The sequence below is a fragment of the Bos javanicus genome, chromosome 22, assembly GCF_032452875.1.
Source record: "Bos javanicus breed banteng chromosome 22, ARS-OSU_banteng_1.0, whole genome shotgun sequence".
In the NCBI taxonomy this organism is placed as follows: Eukaryota; Metazoa; Chordata; class Mammalia; order Artiodactyla; family Bovidae; genus Bos; species Bos javanicus.
Genome location: NC_083889.1, coordinates 22,560,087 through 22,578,881, shown reverse-complemented (window position 1 = coordinate 22,578,881; position 18,795 = coordinate 22,560,087). Strand labels below are relative to the sequence as shown.

The 18,795-nt window shown below is 39.4% G+C and overlaps 1 long non-coding RNA gene across 2 annotated transcripts in view; it reads right to left on the bottom strand.

Annotated features, from left to right (window-relative positions):
* Positions 1-18,795, bottom strand: part of LOC133235194 (uncharacterized) — a 569,966-nt gene that overhangs the window by 35,511 nt on the left and 515,660 nt on the right. For both annotated transcript variants that reach the window (XR_009732469.1, XR_009732470.1), the window contains exon 4: positions 17,820-17,902. This is a non-coding gene — a long non-coding RNA (uncharacterized LOC133235194). The remainder of the gene's footprint in view (positions 1-17,819; positions 17,903-18,795) is intronic.

The window sequence follows — 18,795 nt, the reverse complement described above, 5'->3', positions numbered from 1 at the left end:
GGGAAAGTTAACAGAAAGTGAACTATTAGGTAGTTCTAATGCAAAAATAAGAATGGCTATAAATATATATATTTCCTTTTAAACTGGTTATAATAATTAAAAGCAAAACTATATGTAGGAATGTTGTTTCTTTCATTTATTCTCCTGTACAGCTGCTCATAAGGTATAGCTATGTACTTGTTGTCCAAATAGAGAAAGGTAGATACAGAAATACTGGATCAGTCAAAGAATTTTTTAAATAAACCCCTAAATAAGAAATACTTATTATGGCCACAGGTAACCAAGTAAAATGAGGTTAAGTCAACAGTCATACTCAATGACCAAAATAGAAAGAGGGTTCAACAGACAATATTGAGATGATTAGTTAGCCAAATGTCCTCAGAGAGTTAGATGACCCTACTGATAATAATAAGACATTAATAAGACATAGATAAGTTGCTAATAATACTTATAGGATAGGAAGATGTATAATTATTGGCAGGATAATTGATGATTATCAATTTTCTGGCCATGCAAAACTTAAAGACTGTGTCATTCTAGGGAAAAGACACAAGTTGCAGATTATCTAAACCTGTGGGGGAAACACAGAATTACAATCATGCCATTAATATAACAAAGTATAGTTTAATAAAGGACTGTGCCAAACAGTCAGTGGCTCAAGTTCAAATTAATTTGGGACAAGCAATCACCCCATTCATAGATCAGATATCAGCTTGCATTAGGTTTGTTTTGTTTTGGGGTTTTGGAGGGGGAACCACTAAAGAGCTTGCAATCTTGGGAACAAGTCAATATAAACTCTACTATAATCTATAAATTAACTTAAATATTATTGTAACCCTACAAAGGTGTTTAAGAAGATATATATATATATATAAAATAAACAAATCAGAAGAATTGATAATTTTGAACAAAGTTCAATTACAGAAATAAGTTTAGTAACCATTTTAATTGTTTTGTCTTTAAGGTATTCATAGTGTTCTAAAGTTTGTCACATTAAAATTTTAATTGTGATTTGTATTTTCTATGAGAGTTTAATTAACTGCATGTATAATAAATTTTAAATGATCAATCTTATGTTTCGAGTTTTGTACGTTGCTGCTACTGCTAAGTCGCTTCAGTCGTGTTCGACTCTGTGCGACCCCTTAGACGGCCGCCTACCAGGCTCCTCCGTCCTTGGGATTCTCCAGGCAAGAACGCTGGAGTGGGTTGCCATTTCCTTCTCCAATGCATGCAAATTAAAAGTGAAAGTGAAGTCACTCAGTTGCGTCTGACTTTTCGCGACCCCATGAACTACAGCCTACCAGGCTCCTCCGTCCATGGGAGTTTCCAGGCAAGAGTACTGGAGTGGGTTGCCATTGATAGAAGTTTATGTTCCTCTCGGAGAAGGCAATGGCACCCTACTCCAGTACTCCTGCTTGGAAAATCCCATAGACGGAGGAGCCTATTAGGCTGCAATCCATGGGGTCGCTAAGAGTCAGACAGGACTGAGCGACTTCACTTTCACTTTTCACTTTCATGCATTGGAGAAGGAAATGGCAACCCACTCCATGTTCTTGCCTGGAGAATCCCAGGGACCGGGGAGCCTGGTGAGCTGCCATCTATGGGGTTGCACAGAGTCGGAAACGACTGAAGTGACTTAGCATAGCATATGTTCCTCTCTGTTAAATCAACCCCCGGGGGTGGGGGTGGGAATTAGCGGTAGAAACAATCTCAGAGAGGTTAATTTGTCCAAGGTCACACTGGAAACCTACATCTGTAGGAATATAAAGCCTGTGTTTATATCTGCTGAACCACCAACTCTTTGTAGACATCTTTTGGAGTCTCTTTTCTCACAATATTTAGGGAACTTTTAATTTTTTTTTCATTTAACAGTAAGTGATTTTGATTTGTACAGACACAATTGTCGAAACAGATTCCTCATGAGCTGAATTAAGCCATTAGAACTATTTTTTTAATAAAAATGAAAGAATTCATTGATAATATTTTAAGTAAAAAATTTTCAAACAGAAATGTAGATTTCTAACTTCTTTTGAAAAAAATAGCAGATCTAGCAACAATGGGCTATAATGTGACAAAACTCAACAGACACTTAGTGAGGGTTACCCTTGGAAGATGGAGAAGGAAATGGCAACCCACTCCAGTATTCCTGCCTAGAGAATCCCGTGGACAGAGGAGCCTGGCAGGCTACTGTCCTTGGGATTGCAGGAATCAGACACGACTTAGCCACTAAACCACCACCACCCCTGGAAGGGGCACTTACATCCAATTTTCCTCTAGGTGCATATAAGGTGCTATTTTTATAGCAGACTTGATATACTGAAACCAACTGCACAGAGACCCTCAAGTATCTGCAGGCTTGTAGAATTGGTCATCAAAGGGGACTTTTGATAGTACCAGGCACAATATAGAGATGCAACCTATTTTAAGACCTCAAAGACAATGTTTCCAGTTCTAAGATGCAGATTCTAGAATCATATATAACCAATCAATATGTTCTCCTAACATGGAATTGGATATGCGGATTACATAAACACACACACAATTAGACACTGAGAGAATAAGGAAAAGCCAGCAAAGGGACACGGACAAACAGCAGCCAAAGAAATCAAATGAAACTAGAAGACTTCATCCATCCATTCATCTCTCCATTCATTCATTCATTCATTTACAAAGGAGCTCTGCCAGGTACATGAGAACCTTATAACTCTTTCCTGAATCCATCATTCATTCACCCAGTGGTTTTCAGTGCCCACTTTGTTCTAGGTTATGGAATATGCACAGGGCACACAGCAGTAAACAAAATGCATAGGATCCCTTCCATCACCTAATAGACCCTAAATGGTTAATCACACAAATAAAACTGGTAAATCTTGTAAAAGATGTTTAAAAGTTTGTATCAGTGGTTGCCTACCGTAATTTAGGGAGTCAGAGAAAAATTTTCCAAGGACAATATATTAAATCATTAAGGCCCATAAGCCATTGACCATCCCTTTCTAAACCCTGGTTGGCTTCAATGTATGTTCACTTGCCAACTGAATAAATGATAGAAGTAGTTAACATAAACTAAGGACGTATCAGCTGAGCTTTGTGGTGAGTGCTTAATTCTTTAACCCTTTAACTCTTTAACCCTTAATTCTATTTTAAGATAGATACTCTGACTGTCTCCACTGTGTAGATGAGGAATCAAGCACAGTACTTGCCCAAAGCTGGAAAACTCAAATCCAGATCTGCCCTTTTAGAGTTGCCATACCCTTAACTCTGGACTTTCTTTCTTTATTTTTTTAAGGAGTGTTATCTGAAAAAGTTAATCTAACTGGTAAATAGTTGCATGCGATTCATGGGGTCACAAAGAGTCAGACACGACTGAGCGACTGAACTGAACTGAACTGAACTGAAACACACACATACACACACATACACACACACCAGAGTAGCGTTTCCTGAAAGAATAAATATCAATATATCTTAATCCATTTTTATAGCAAAGAGTTACTCCAGCAAGAACAAGCAAATTCTTCCAATAATACCTCTTTATTAAGGACAAATATGAGCTAGGAGACATGGTGCAGCATCCAATCTCAGAAAGCAATTTTCAAGGATAGAGTATCTGCACTTTCTGTTGCAAAATAATGAACACATGGACACCACAGAATGCTTATCCAACATAGTTTGCCATGTTAGCATTTAAAATAGGAGAACATGTGCTGAGAGATATAAAGAAACGTAACTCTACATATGATTTCTTCCCTATTTGGCTCAACATTGATCATTTGCTGTTAAGTAAACACTTTAAAGTAAAAAGAGTCAGTGGGAATTTGGATCTTTCGGAAGAAATTTCATGACAAAAGCTCACCATGGGGAGATTAGAAAAGAGAAAGCAAAAGCCTTTATTGCTGAAGAAAAAGTAAGAGAAGCTGATAACTTTGGCTGAGAAAACTCTTTGAGATTGAGTCATATCCATATGCAAGGAAGATCACTTTTTATGCAGTTGCATTGTGAAATAAGGAGAAAGCTTTCCCCCTTTATCCAAGTGCAAAGAAAGATTCCCTAGATTAACATTAGAAGTGTAAAAATATTTTCTCCCCAACTTTTCCTTCAGCTCCCAGCTCCAATGTCCCTTCTTAACACTTTGACACTCAAATTTTTGTAAATATTAATTCTTCAGAAAGTTTTTAATGTAGTCTAAATTCTAATTCTTGAACACTCTACAAAGCACAGGGAATACCTCCCCAAAAGATAACATGCAAGCTTAAATTTTCTCTACATCTTTCAAAGTTAGAAAATCTGGACCTATTAATATGGTTAACATGACATACCATGTATACATTCTGTTTAAAATTAATGACTATATGAAAGAGTTTACAAAAAGCTGAAAAAGTATGACAGAACAGTTTTCATTTGGGGTTTTGGAATTTGTTTTTTTATATTGAGAGGGTGAGGAGAAAGAAACATTTTTTGAGTGCTATGATATAGCATGATAAATTAGAGCAATATTTCTGAAGTGCATTTAATTACAAATTGGCTTAAGCTTTCAAAAGGATAGACCTTGTGGATAGACATGTCCTGAAGATGAAATATTACTATATTAATGATGTATTAAATCATTTTTATAAAACAAAAAAACACTGCTTCTAGAGTACATTAAAGAATGTCCACAGCTCTTTGTACATAGTATTCGAAGGAGAGAGAGGAGGTTTTGATAAATTTAAAACACCAATGAGTTGAAGGGAATGGGATCATCGGACCAAGGCTGCGTCCTCATTCATTTGTCCCATAGATACTTACTGAGGGCTTCTTAGGGCCCAATACTCTTCTAGGTCTTGAGGACCCCTGAGAATGAAGCAAAGTCTCTCTTATCCTAGGGTGGGTGTTCTATTATGGGGAAACATAATAAACAGAGAGCGAACAAACATTCAACTAAATGTCAAGGAGGGACACGGTCTTTGAATATATGTACAGCAATGAAAGATAAGGGGCTGTGGAGTGGAAGGAGAGTGGGGGTAAATGAGGGAAGGGCTTATGAAGATAGTCTGCCATTGTCTCTAGCCTCAAGAAAGAGAGTGGTAAAACTGTGAAAGAGCTCTGCATTAGGAGCCAGGAGACATGGACTCCAGTTATGACCTTCTCAGTAAGGATTCATTTTTGTTAGAAACTCTTATATTCAAGATTTTATGCAAGTATGGAAAAATGAGGAGGACTGAGAAATTCAGAAACTGGAAAGAGATCCTACGGCACTGCTAGTTTGAAGACCAAGTCTGTTGCTTTATTGGAAAGCAGGAAAGAAAATAGGAGTTGGAAGCAGAAAGACCGAATTCAATCTCTTCTTAGTCATGTGATCTCAGGCAAGTTGCTTCATCATTCTAAGTTAGTATCCTTATCCATCAAAGAGAGATGTACACCTACTTCAGGAAGTTTCCATAGGATTAAATGAGAGCAAGCAAGCAAAATTAGCTCAATGCATGGTTCATGGTAAGCACATAATAATTGGGATATGTTATTAATTATTTGTTGTTGGTTGTGTTGTTTAGTTGCTAAGTTGTGTCCAACTCTTTGCGACTGCATGGACTGTAGCCCGCCAGGCTCCTCTGTCCATGACATTTCCCAGGCAAGAATATTGGAATGGGCTGCCATTTCCTTCTCCAGAGGATCTTCCTGAGCCGGGGATCAAACCCATGTCTCCAACATTGGCAGGTGACTTCTTTACCACTGAGCCACCATGGAAGTCCAATATTAATTATACTAGATAACGACACAACAATGCCTTTGAAACAGAGCCAAAAAGTCCTTTCATTTTCTCAAGATGCCCCTTCTTATTCCCAGGTGAAACAACCTGATTGTGGTAAATTGCTTTCTTTAGGCTGAATGATATCTGTCATGTTATGAACTGGTCCACTAAATACTGAGTTGGCCCAAAAAAGTTTATTTGGGTTTTTCCATTATATCTTACAGGAAAACCCAAATGAACTTATTGGCCAAACCCAATATTTTCATTTTTAAAATAACAGAACCTACTTGCAGCTATTCAGATAAGCATAAGGGGGAAAAAATCCACTGGAAACGTGTGCTAGTCATTCAGTCACTGAGTCTGAATCATTTACAATTGCAGGGCCTGGATTTCTCCAGATATGGACTCCTATGCAGACACTGGCCATGGGGAGAGAGGTGCTCTGGCTAAATATTGAGAAGGTACATTTATATGTGTCTGACTGGTTGCATTCTAAAAACAAATATAAAAATTAACTTTGATTCCTTCATGGATTATTATTACCCAGAGTCCTCTACTAAAGCTGACATAGATATTTAAGTGTTTACTTGAACTATATTTTTGTTATTTATATTCCCTTCTCAGAAACAAAAGAGAAAGAATGAAGTACAGAAAAAAAAAATTAAAGCTTTGCAAGAAAACAGCTAAGAGAAGATTAACCATTTGGCAAATGAGGGCAGCTGGGGAAAGCTTATGCCAGGAATGTGGACAGAATATGACAGAGAGACATGGTGTATTGGGATAGAAGCTGTTCCCAAGAGGTATCTCTTACACATGATCCATGAAGCGACAGGTGTTTTTAGAAATAGGATCCTGTCTTTGTCTCAGGCCACGTCCTCAGTCACAGAGGGGACAGAGAATTGGAAAAATCACCACCACACTGACAATCCTCATTAACCTCTGGCATGGAATAACATGTTCTTATCTACCAGCAATGGCTGCCCCGTCTGCAGCCCGCTTCTTATCTCCATTTGCAGGCTGTGAAATTATCCCAGCCTCTGAAAGTGCACCAACAGCAAACATTGCTACAACCTGAACCTCTTTGGTGACTAAGACCCTCCTGAGGCCCAGCAAGGAGGGATGAGGATAAAGGTTTACCTTGTCGAGTACACATCACACTGCCTGGGCTTTTGAAGGAAGGCTAGAAATTATTCCTCTTTGTTAGGAAAACGCAACAAGGATTGAACATCAGTCAAACTAAATGAGGAAAGGAAAAGGGAGGACAGGTAGGTAGAAGGCTATTGTCATATGCCCATGGCCACCCTACTGCCTCAGCCAGAATGTGAGTATACTTGGGAGAGAAGTCACATCCTTCTGTTACCTGTAAGAAGACTCTAAAGGAGGAATGGCCAGTCCAGGACACTGCCCAGTCTCTCACCTACAAAAGGCAACCCTGATCAGTGAGGACTGCTTCACTTGGGCAACCATAAATAGCCAATTTCAACCCAGTAGTTCATGCACTCACAACTGATCAGAACAGACCCAGAAGAAATGTGCTTCATATGTTTTAGATAAGAGTGCGGTATAATCACCATGCACCCTTCTCCCTATAGGGGATGAAATCCTAAAAACCCTAAGCTTAGGAATTAAAAAAAAAAAAAATCCTGGCTAGATTTCGACTCACATGACACCATTTTAGAAACCACATGATCTATAAAGGAAAATGTTATCACAAAGTAGCAGATGCGAAGTCTTAAAATGTCAAGTGGATTTAGAAGAAAACTATACTTCTAAATGGCAACAGGTGGTCTTTACTTCTCATACTCATTTTAAGAGAGAAGATAACAAAAAAGAACACATTTTGCCTGTCAACATGAGAATGGATAATTAGGCAGGAAGTAAAAACTTAATGTTACAAGTCAAAACATTTGAAAGAGTTTTTAAAAATGTGTTTTCCATGGCATTCGGAAGTTTTCAATTTTGGGCGTGGGGCAGTACATAAGCATATATTGAGTCATTTCCAACATGATTCCTTTTCTCAAGCAGAAAAAATCTTTGCAGAGAATGGTCAACTTGTATTTTACAAGCAAAGGAAATGGAGTTGGTAGAGAATGAATGACAGAAAAATGCTCAGGTGACAAATATTACATGTGTCTTCTCTACAGCAGTAATCAAACTCTTTGATGCAAGAGTTGAGTGTATTCACATTTCAATATATTCATAGCTAATATCCTACCTGGAAGAAAACTAAGCCTTGCATTTAGCAAGGGGTCACTGTGCAGCTAAGGTCATGAGGTTTTGTGCACAAGCAATTGTCTCAGAGTTCCTTATTGGCTGCATTTTTCAATTGGTCAAATCTAGCCATTGCACATAAGCAAAAATTGTCTCAGTACATGATACGATGAACTAATAATGTCTTGTATTACAAAATACAAGAATTTCAAGATGGAGAAACTCTACAGAAGAATCTAACCCATCTTCCTGCCAAAAATGGCAGTCTTGCAAGTGCTTTGCTTGGTCTTGTTTTAAATATTTCAAGCAAGGAGAATTTTTACTCCCTTAAACCTCTCATTGTTTAAGAGGTTTCTTTTCTTACCTTTAAATGTGCATGGGACTATATTCATCCCATTATGCCTTTTGGCTACCTCTCATTAAGTGTCATGGCCCAGGTGTGGGTTGGAAAAGAATTTCCAGACATGAGACAGAATGAGAGGGAAATAAAGTTTATTAGAGTGGGAGACACCGTTAGAACAGCGGGCCAGCTCAACGAAGAACCGACGTTGAAGAGCAGTCCTTAGTACACCCTTAAACCCAGGGCCCAAGGAGTGGGACAGAGGTCTTGTGGGTCATTTGCTGATTGGATGAGGCACATATACTGGGTGGTGGGGCGGGGGGGGGGAGTAAGACAAATATCTGCTCCCTATGGAGTAGGAGGGGAGACAGGTTATACTGCTCAGGAGGACCTGAAATCCATTAATAGTTACAACATGGGGGAGGCAAGGACAATAAGGGTCTGGTTTTTCCATTCGGGCATTCCTTGATTCCAAGACCCTCCTTGATTTTATCTGCTCTTTTGTCCTTGGGTCACCACAATTAGCCCCTACTTTGTCCCCAACAAAAGTATGTATGGAGAGAGGGGGAAAAATAGGGAAACAAACCATTGATTGCCAGACACTTGGAAGAGAAAACACATACAGGAAAAGGCAGTTCAAGATGCTGGTAGGGGAAAATCCTGAACTCACCCCTTCTCCCCAAACACAAGTCTACAGCTATATATGGAACAATTCCCTCTGAAAAGAAGCCAAGAAATAGCTGAACCGCTCCTCCACAACAGTAAATAAAAGTGACACACTGAGATAGGAAGGAAAGGCAGAGACCCTGATTCACCCAAAGCCTCACCCACTGCACTACAATAAGCAAGCAAGAGGGATCTCATCAGTACTGAGCACTGCTCTGAGGAGCGAGACACTGGTGCTATGTTCTGATAGCTTTATTAGTTCACCCCTCAATTCACTGAATCCATACCACCATACTAGGGTTAGAAGAGCATTTTCCTAGGTGAAGAGGCAGACATAGTGGTTGAACTCAGATTTTTCCATTTGTAAAGACTTCTCCTTTGACCCCAGCTACTCACAGACAGCATGATGGGAAGTTAAGCTACTGGGTCAGGGGAAGGGCTTAGATACAGTTCATATTTGCTTTAGCAAAACATTTCACACAGAATCTTCCATAATCACCAGTTGTTAGGGGGAGTGGCAATTTTTTGAACCAATGAGTGCTGTTTAAGAGATCAATATTGAATTGGAAAGACATCTCTAGGATAGTGCCACAAAGTTATGTTTAGGGTCTAATACTCCAATATTTTAATCAATACATATGGTTAAAATGTAGAATGTGCACCTGGGTTGGCGGGGACGTGGGGGATCTTTAGAACAAAACAAATCTGGGAAACAGCATTAAAATGGCTGACAAAATCATGTTTGAAAATCACCCCCACAGACAGCAATGCTGGGCTGAAATAATCACAAGAAATTTAACAAATATGAAAGTAGATTCCTAATATTGAAGTTAAAAAAAAAAACTATATGTAAGAAGAATAAGACCCAGATAGAGAGTCTTTTTAAAAAATTCATGATTTTCATCATTCTACTGTCTGAGCTCCACTTTTGAACAAGAGCACACAAGGAATGATGTTATGGACTGAATAATTGTGTTTACCCAAAATTCACCTGTTGAAATCTGAAATCCTGAGGTAATGGCTTTAGGAGATGAGAGCCTCTGGGAGTGATTAGATCATGAGGGTGAAGTCTTATGAATGGGATGAATATCCTTATATAAGAGAGCCCAGAGAGCTCTCTGACCCCTTTCCACCAAGCACAGAGGGAGAAGGTGGTCATCTGTGAGCCAAAAAGTGGGTCTTCAAGTAACACCACATTTGCTAGCACCTTGAGGTCGGACTTCCCAGTCTCTTGATTTGTGAGAAGTAAATATTTGTATTTAAGGCCCCCTGTCCATGGTATTTTGTTATAGCAACCAGAGCTGACTAAAACAGATACTATACTGGCAGTTGAACTGGAAACAGGAGTGCGTGAGGCTAGATCATGGGTTGTAGAGATGTCTTAGAAGGAACACACTTGGGATCTGGCCATGCAGAGCCTTGTTGAAGTGTCCCACAAACAGGAGGAGGAAGAGCCAGAGAAAAACAGATGCAAGGCCATGGGACGTGACAGGGACGTGGGTCTAAAGGTAGTGCTGGGCAATTTGGCTGTGAAAAGGAGGAACAACCTTGAGTCACCAGAATGACTGACCATGGGTCTTTCCTAGGCCATTAAAGGAGTAAAGTTGTATCCCAATAAAAGTTTATGTGGACACTGAAATTTGAGTTTCATGTAATTTTCTTGTGTATCATTATTCTTCTGCTGTGTTTTTCCAACCATTAAAAACACACACACACACACACACACACACACACATACACTCTGAGCTTTTGAGTAGCACAAACACAGGCAGCAAGCCTTAGTTTGTCAACTTGAGTGGTGGGCTGTAGTTCAGTGAACAAATAAATGAAAATTATTTCTTAGGTGTTCCAGGGAACAGAGATACCTAAGAGTAGGATTAATGGAAGATGAACTTCAAGAGGAGAAAATAAATCTTTGATAATCTAGATACTTTAGGAAAATTCTGGGGGGAAATGCTAATTTTAAAATACTAAAAATTCACAACTGTACGGTGGTTATCTGGACCAAAAATTCACCCCAGGAAACATGAAACTGCTTCTTTCAAAAGAGAGGAATGTCATCATTCCATTCAGTTCAGTCGCTCAGTCATGTCTGACACCATGGACTGCAGCACGCCAGGCCTCGCTGTCCATCACCAACTCCTGGAGTTTACTCAAACTCATGTCCACTGAATCGGTGATGCCATCCAACCATCTCAACCTCTGTTGTCCCCTTCTCGTCCTGCCTTCAATCTTTCCCAGCATCAGGGTCTTTTCAAATGAGTCAGTTTTTCACGTCAGGTGGCCACAGTATTGGAGTTTCAGCTTCAGCATCAGTCCTTCCAATGAATATTCAGGACTGATTTCCGTTAGGATGAAGTGGTTGGATCTCCTTGCTGACCAAGGGACTCTTAAGAGTCTCCTCCAACACCATAGTTCAAAAGCATCAACTCTTCAGCACTCTTTCTAGTCCAACTCTCACATCCATACATGACTACTGGAAAAACCATAGCTTTGACTAGATGGACCTTTGTTGGCAAAGTAATATCTCTGCTTTTTAATAAGCTGTCTAGGTTGGTCATAACTTTTCTTCCAAGGAGCAAGCGTCTTTTAATTTCATGACTGCTGTCACCATCTGCAATGATTTTGGAGCCCTGCTTTATTGACTATTCCAAAACCTTTGACTATGTGGATCACAATAAACTGTGGGAAATTCTGAAAGAGATGGGAATACCAGATCACCTGACCTGCCTCTTGAGAAACCTATATGCAGGTCAGAAAGCAACAGTTAGAAGTGGACATGGAACAACAGACTGGTTCCAAATAGGAAAAGGAGTATATCAAGGCTGGATATCGTCACTCTGCTTATTTAACTTATATCCAGAGTACATCATGAGAAACGCTGGGCTGGAAAAGGCACAAGCTGGAATCAAGATTGCCAGGAGAAATATCAGTAATCTCAGATATGCAAACGACACCCCCCTTATGGCAGAAAGTGAAGAGGAACTAAAAAGCCTCTTGATGAAAGTGAAAGAGGCGAGAGAAAAAGTTGGCTTAAAGCTCAACATTCAGAAAACGAAGATCATGGCACCTGATTCCATCACTTCATGGGAAATAGATGGGGAAACAGTGGAAACAGTGTCAGACTTTATTTTTTGGGCTCCAAAATCACTGCAGATGGTGACTGCAGCCATGAAATTAAAAGACACTTACTGAGGAAAGTTATGACCAACCTAGATAGCATATTCAAAAGCACAGATACTACTCTGCCAACAAAGGTCCATCTAGTCAAGGCTATGGTTTTTCCTGTGGTCATGTATGGATGTGAGAGTTGGACTGTGAAGAAAGCTGAGTGCCGAAGAATTGATGCTTTTGAACTGTGGTGTTGGAGAAGACTCTTGACAGTCCCTTGGACTGTAAGGTGATCCAACCAGTCAATCCTAAAGGAGATCAGTCCTGGGTGTTCATTGGAAGGACTGATACTGAAGCTGAAACTCCAATAGTTTGGCCACGTCATGCGAAGAACTGACTCATTTGAGAAGACCCTGATGCTGGGGGGGATTGTGGGCAGGAGGAGAAGGGGACGACAGAGGATGAGATGGCTGGATGGCATCACCGACTCTATGGACATGATTTTGAGTGAACTCTAGGAGTTGGTGATGGACAGGGAGGCCTGGTGTGCTGATTCATGGGGTCACAAAGAGTCGGACACAACTGAACTACTGAACTAAACTGAACTGAACTGAAAATAAAGCCTGTCACTGTTTCCACTGTTTCCCCATCTATTTCCCATGAAGTGATGGGACCAGATGCCACGATCTTAATTTTCTGAATGTTGAGTTTTAAGCCAACTTTTTCACTCTCCCCTTTCACTTTCATCAAGAGGCTTTTGAGTTCCTCTTCACTTTCTGCCATAAGGGTGGTGTCATCTACGTATCTAAGGTTATTGATATCTCTCCCGGAAATCTTGATTTCAGCTTGTGCTTCATCCAGTCCAGCATTTCTCATGATGTACTCTGGATATAAGTTAAATAAGCAGGGTGACAATATACAGCCTTAACGTATTCAAGTGATGGGAATACCAGACCAGCTGACCTGCCTCCTGAGAAATCTGTATGTAGGTCAAGAAGCAAAAGTTAGAACTGGACATGGAACAACATCCTTCCATAGCTTATGATATTAATTGAAGCTGAGGTGAGGACAGATACATTTGAGTTAAATATATACAAAGGACAGAGAATAGCTTCTCCAAGACAGGACTGGATTCCCAGTTACATTTTCTGACTGGCAACACAAACCTTTTCTCCCCAGAAGAAAGGCTTTTAAAAAATAAATATAAACTAAATTATTTTCTGAAACACTTGGATGACCATAACATTAGTTTTTGTTTTTGTTTTTTTATACCAACTGATCCATTTTGATTTCATTTTCCTTGCACTTAGCAGCTGACATGGCGGCTGCCTCTTTGTTGAAAGAGAAATATGAGAACAAAGCCGACAAAGCCATTTCTATCAGATGTGTACTTTACATGGAAAAATATGCTCCTGAGTACCATAGAATTGCTCAGAATTGAAGATTTTCCAATGAATCATGTACTGCAACTAAACATTTGAATGCTATTTCCAACCAGTATTGCTTTTATGTCAAATATGATGTTTGTAAATATGGCGTGTAGTTTACTAGTTTCTAAATGAACAATGTTAATACACATTCTAGGGCAAGACTGACAGTATGGTTGTATATTACACTGCACAGTTTGCCATCATACTCTTTACATTAAAAAATAATGAGTCTGGTCTCGTTTGCAGGTTTCTTAAAAGCAAGCATCATGTGGCCACATGAAAATATGATGCCACAGCTCATAAATAGTAAATGCAGACAGGATTTTCTTACCTTTCTGAACAAGTACAGCTGAAAGCTTTCTGGTCCTCAAGGGGCCCAAACTTATTAACAAAAGTTTGGAAGTTCAAGGGGAATTTTTTTTTTCAGGTCTTTAAGGAAAGTGGTAAAGTAAGGATTTGTTTCTCCTTCATTCTCTGGAAACCTACCATTCTATAGTTTAATCATTTTTAGGATGGAAAACCTCAATTTGCTTATGTTTATGATTAAGTATCACAACAGCTCCCTTTTTCCTAGAGTAGCTTTATGAAGTTATGGTCATTATATTTATCATAGTACTTGTCTCAGTTTCCTATGACTGCCATAGCAAAGTACCACAAACTGGACAGCTTAAAAGAAATTAAGTATGTTCTCTCACAGTTCTTCCAGCTGTAAATCTGAAGTCAAGGTGTCAGCAGGGCTGTGCTCTCTCTGAGACTCTGGGTGAATCGTTTCTTTACTCCTCCTAACTGCTGGTGGTGACTGTCAATTCTTGCTGCTCCTCAGCTTTCGGGTGCCTCACTCCCAGCTCCACCTTCATCGTTGCCTGGCATTCTTTCCCCTGTGCCTCTTTCTTCTCCTCCAGTCATTCTGGATTAAGTACTCATCATACTCTAGTTTGACCTCACCTCAACTAATTACATCTAAAGTGACCTTATTTCCAAAAAGATTACATTCTGACAATCTGGGGGTCAGGATGTCTTTTGGAGAGGAGCATAATTTAACCATCACAGTACTTAAAGAAATTTGATCCTAAAAGATTTCAGACTCTACGAATGAAGAATAATGAACATAAACCAAGACGATATCAACAAACATTTGTGTTGAACTTCTTCTGTGCAACAATAGCCTACCTACTTCTTCCTGGGCATCTTTTCTATCACAGGCACTATATAATACGTCCCTCACACAACACTGTAGTAGTTAGTTAACCATACTACTACACTGCAGGGGAGATTTTTCTCTTCTGGTTTACAGATGAGTGAAATGAAGGTCTAAGTGGTACAGTAACTTGCCCAATGCCAAGTCAAGATAATAAGAAGCAAGCAATGAACATTCAAACTCAAGTTTGTCTGACAGGCAAAGCAGTGTGTAAACTTAAAGGGCCACGTGGTTAAATAACACTACAAAATTATTGTTAATTGGCAGTGGGGTAGTATGATTTAGAAGGATTGTAAATGTTGAGAAAAATCAGTGTATAGTCTGGAAGTCTTCATAATGTTTTATTCCAAAGTCTATTACAGATTAGAATTACATTAAGAATTACCAATCTTTGAACATTTATTATCTACTAAGCCTTGCTGCAGTAGACACTTGAGATATGAGATCAAACAAGATATAGTCTCTTCCTTCAAGATGCTCATTAAGGACAAGTAAATGGACAATTAAAGTTTGGTATAATCAAATAATAATAGGTAACATTTATCAGGTATTTATTGCATTCTTGGGTCTCTTATGACGGCTTCAGTTCAGTTCAGTTCAGTTCAGTCGCTCAGTCGTGTCCGACTCTTTACGACATCATGAATCGCAGCATGCCAGGCCTCCCTGTCCATCACCAACTCCCAGAGTTCACCCAGACTCACGTCCATCGAGTCAGTGATGCCATCCAGCCATCTCATCCTCTGTCGTCCCCTTCTCCTCCTGCCCCCAATCCCTCCCAGCATCAGAGTCTTTTCCAATGAGTCAACTCTTCGCACAAGGTGGCCAAAGTACTGGAGTTTCAGCTTTAGCATCATTCCTTCCAAAGAAATCCCAGGGCTGATCTTCAGAATGGACTGGCTGGATCTCCTTGCAGTCCAAGGGACTCTCAAGAGGCTTCTCCAACACCACAGTTCAAAAGCATCAATTCTTCGGCGCTCAGCCTTCTTCACAGTCCAACTCTCACATCCATACATGACCACTGGAAAAACCATAGCTTTGACTAGATGGACCTTTGTTGGCAGAGTAATGTCTCTACTTTTGAATATGCTATCTAGGTTGGTCATAACTTCTCTTCCAGGGAGTAAGCGTCTTTTAATTTCATGGCTGCAGTCACCATCTGCAGTGATTTTGGAGCCCAAAAAATAAAGTCTGACACTGTTTCCACTGTTTCCCCATCTATTTCCCATGAAGTGATGGGACCGGATGCCATGATCTTCGTTTTCTGAATGTTGAGCTTTAAGCCAACTTTTTCACTCCTCTTTCACCTTCATCAAGAAGCTTTTGAGTTCCTCTTCACTTTCTGCCATAAGGGTGGTGTCATCTGCATATCTGAGGTTATTGATATTTCTCCCGGCAATCTGGATTCCAGCTTGTGCTTTTTCTAGCCCAGTGTTTCTCATGATGTACTCTGCATAAAAGTTAAATAAGCAGGGTGACAATATCCAGCCTTGACATACACCTTTTCCTATTTGGAACCAGTCTGTTGTTCCATGTCCAGTTCTAACTGTTGCTTCCTGATCTGCATACAAATTTCTCAAGAGGCATGTCAGGTGGTCTGGTATTCCCATCTCTTTCAGAATTTCCCACAGTTTATTGTGATCCACACAGTCAGAGGCTTTGGCATAGTCAACAAAGCAGAAATATTAATATATTAACCCTCACATGTGCTCTGTGAAGAGGTGTTATTTTGAATCTCTGTTTTACAGATGAAGAAAGGAAGGTTAGCTTAATGTAGAGCAACACTATCAGAGCATGGCCAAGCTAGGTTTAAGCCCACAGAGACTGGCTCCAGAATCCATACCCTTAACTTGTTAAACTCTACTTGTTTCCCAATAAAATATGAAAGAATAGAAGTAAGTAAAGATACTGCTGCTGCTGCTGCTGCTAAGTCGCTTCAGTCGTGTCCGACTCTTAGGGACCCCATGGACTGCAGCCTACCAGGCTCCCCCGTCCATGGCATTTTCCAGGCAAGAGTACTGGAGTGGGGTGCCATTGCCTTCTCCGAGTAAAGATACTAAAGAAGTTCAAAGGAAAAAAAAAAAAAAAAAAGAAGTTCAAAGGAGAGAAGTATAATAAAGACTATAAATTAGGCAAGGAGTGCCTTGCAGGGTAACAGTACATGAGCAAAAACCTAGAAGCAAGTGAGATCACAACAAATCAAAGATTTATGGTAAAATATGTGTACAATAATCTTATGTAGTTTCTGAGATTGTTACACATATTATATGGGACAAATTAGATTATGTCTTAGTTCAGTGCCTAACAATTAGAAAGCACCTGGTACATATGGTTTCCTTCACCGTCACCAACATTATCCCCGGGCTGACGACCAAGAGGTGTGCTGCCAGAGGGAATCCAGGCACCAGGTGGGACAGAAGGAGGTGAGTTTGACCAGGATTTCCCAAGCCAGAATGGTTAACAAAAGCATTTCAGGAGACTTTTTAAAATACCGATTTTAGAGACCCACAACAAACTAATAATCCAGAACCTCTCAGCAGTGGAATACAGGAAGTGCAATTTGACAAAAGAGTCAGGTATTAGATTTGGGAACCATTGAATTCCATAAACTTTTATCTTTCCAAGCCTGACACTCTATGATTTCAACCTAATGTTTGATCTGGTATCTAGAAATTTGGGGAAAGTGATTCAAGTGGGAAAGAGTGAGGTAAGAATATTAGAATGTATCAAAGAGTAAACAACATGCTTCCACAGTTACTCTGGTATGGGATTATTTGATGCTGCTCAAAACAGAAGTCTTCAAATGTAATTTTAAGAAAATCGCTCCTCAAAAACATGCTGGCATATTTATTATGCTAAATTTCAACCAAGGGCTGATACTCAGTCCACCCTGAACCTGACCTCACCTCCTACCACATACTTGACTCTCTCACCATTCTTGACTCTCAAGCTATCTTTAACCTCATGCTGTTCTTTAATCTTGTCCACAGTAAGGGTGGGATCTTGTCCACAAAAGGACTCGGGGATAAAGTATGCCCAAGCATATCTGTTATGAATAATCCTTAGTAATTACATATAATATTTTTTATGTGTGACATAGCAGAGCAAAAATTATTAAAGTGTGAATATTCCAAGCCTTACCTTCCTCAGTAGTCCTCTTGTGAGAACTCTGTCTTCGATAACTTGCATAGACAGGATTTTGTGATGGAGAATTTGGGCAGTATCTAGGCAGAGGCCAGATAGAAACAGATGACTAGATTAAAAAAAAATTTTTTTTTTTCATGGTAGAACATAAAGGGAAAACAAGGATTTTCTTAAACTAAAAGAAAAAGTTTGGAGTGTTGACGGTGAGGAGATAAAGAAAATGTTAAGGTTAGCTCCTGGACTAAGACATATTTAAGAAAACCAGGGAAAGATGATTTAAGCAAAATAACAAATAAACAAAAAAATGTGGAGTTTCAGATTGTGTCTGCCTTGACATTATTCAAGAGATACCAGTAAAGATGCAAAGGGTTTAAAGTATTTTTTTATTTATGCAGTGTATTTTTCTTCTAAGGCTACACTGACAAGGACTGAATTATGTAGAATACTAGCTTTTATTGGAGTTACACATATTTCAAGACAGTCTTTTTGAAGAGACCAGATCTAAATAACTTGCCTAAAAATTCCAGAAGCCCAGGAAACTGGATGGACTCTTTACTCAAGCCTCAGTTTAGATCTTTATAAAGTAAGAGCACAGATGCAACTGCCATATCTTCATAATGAGGAGAATTTCTACTTAGTTATGTCAGTTAATTTGCCTGAAGACACAGACGTCGACTGCACTCCTGTTCAATTTTTAAATTTAATGAAAACCTCGGTTTCTATTAGTTCTTTGCTTCTCAAGCGTTAACTTCCAAGTTTAAATGTACTTGCTAAAAAATATCTGAACTCAAATTAATTATGTTTGGGGTAGAAGTAAATATATTAATCACAGTAATTTTTCTGAGACCTAAACAGGCCACGTAGGTATTTCATAGCTGGCAATGGAGCTTCTATGAAAATAAGACACAGGTGGGTTAAAATCTTGGCTCTATCTTTAGCATGATACAGACAGCAAGTAAAGAGATGGAACCTG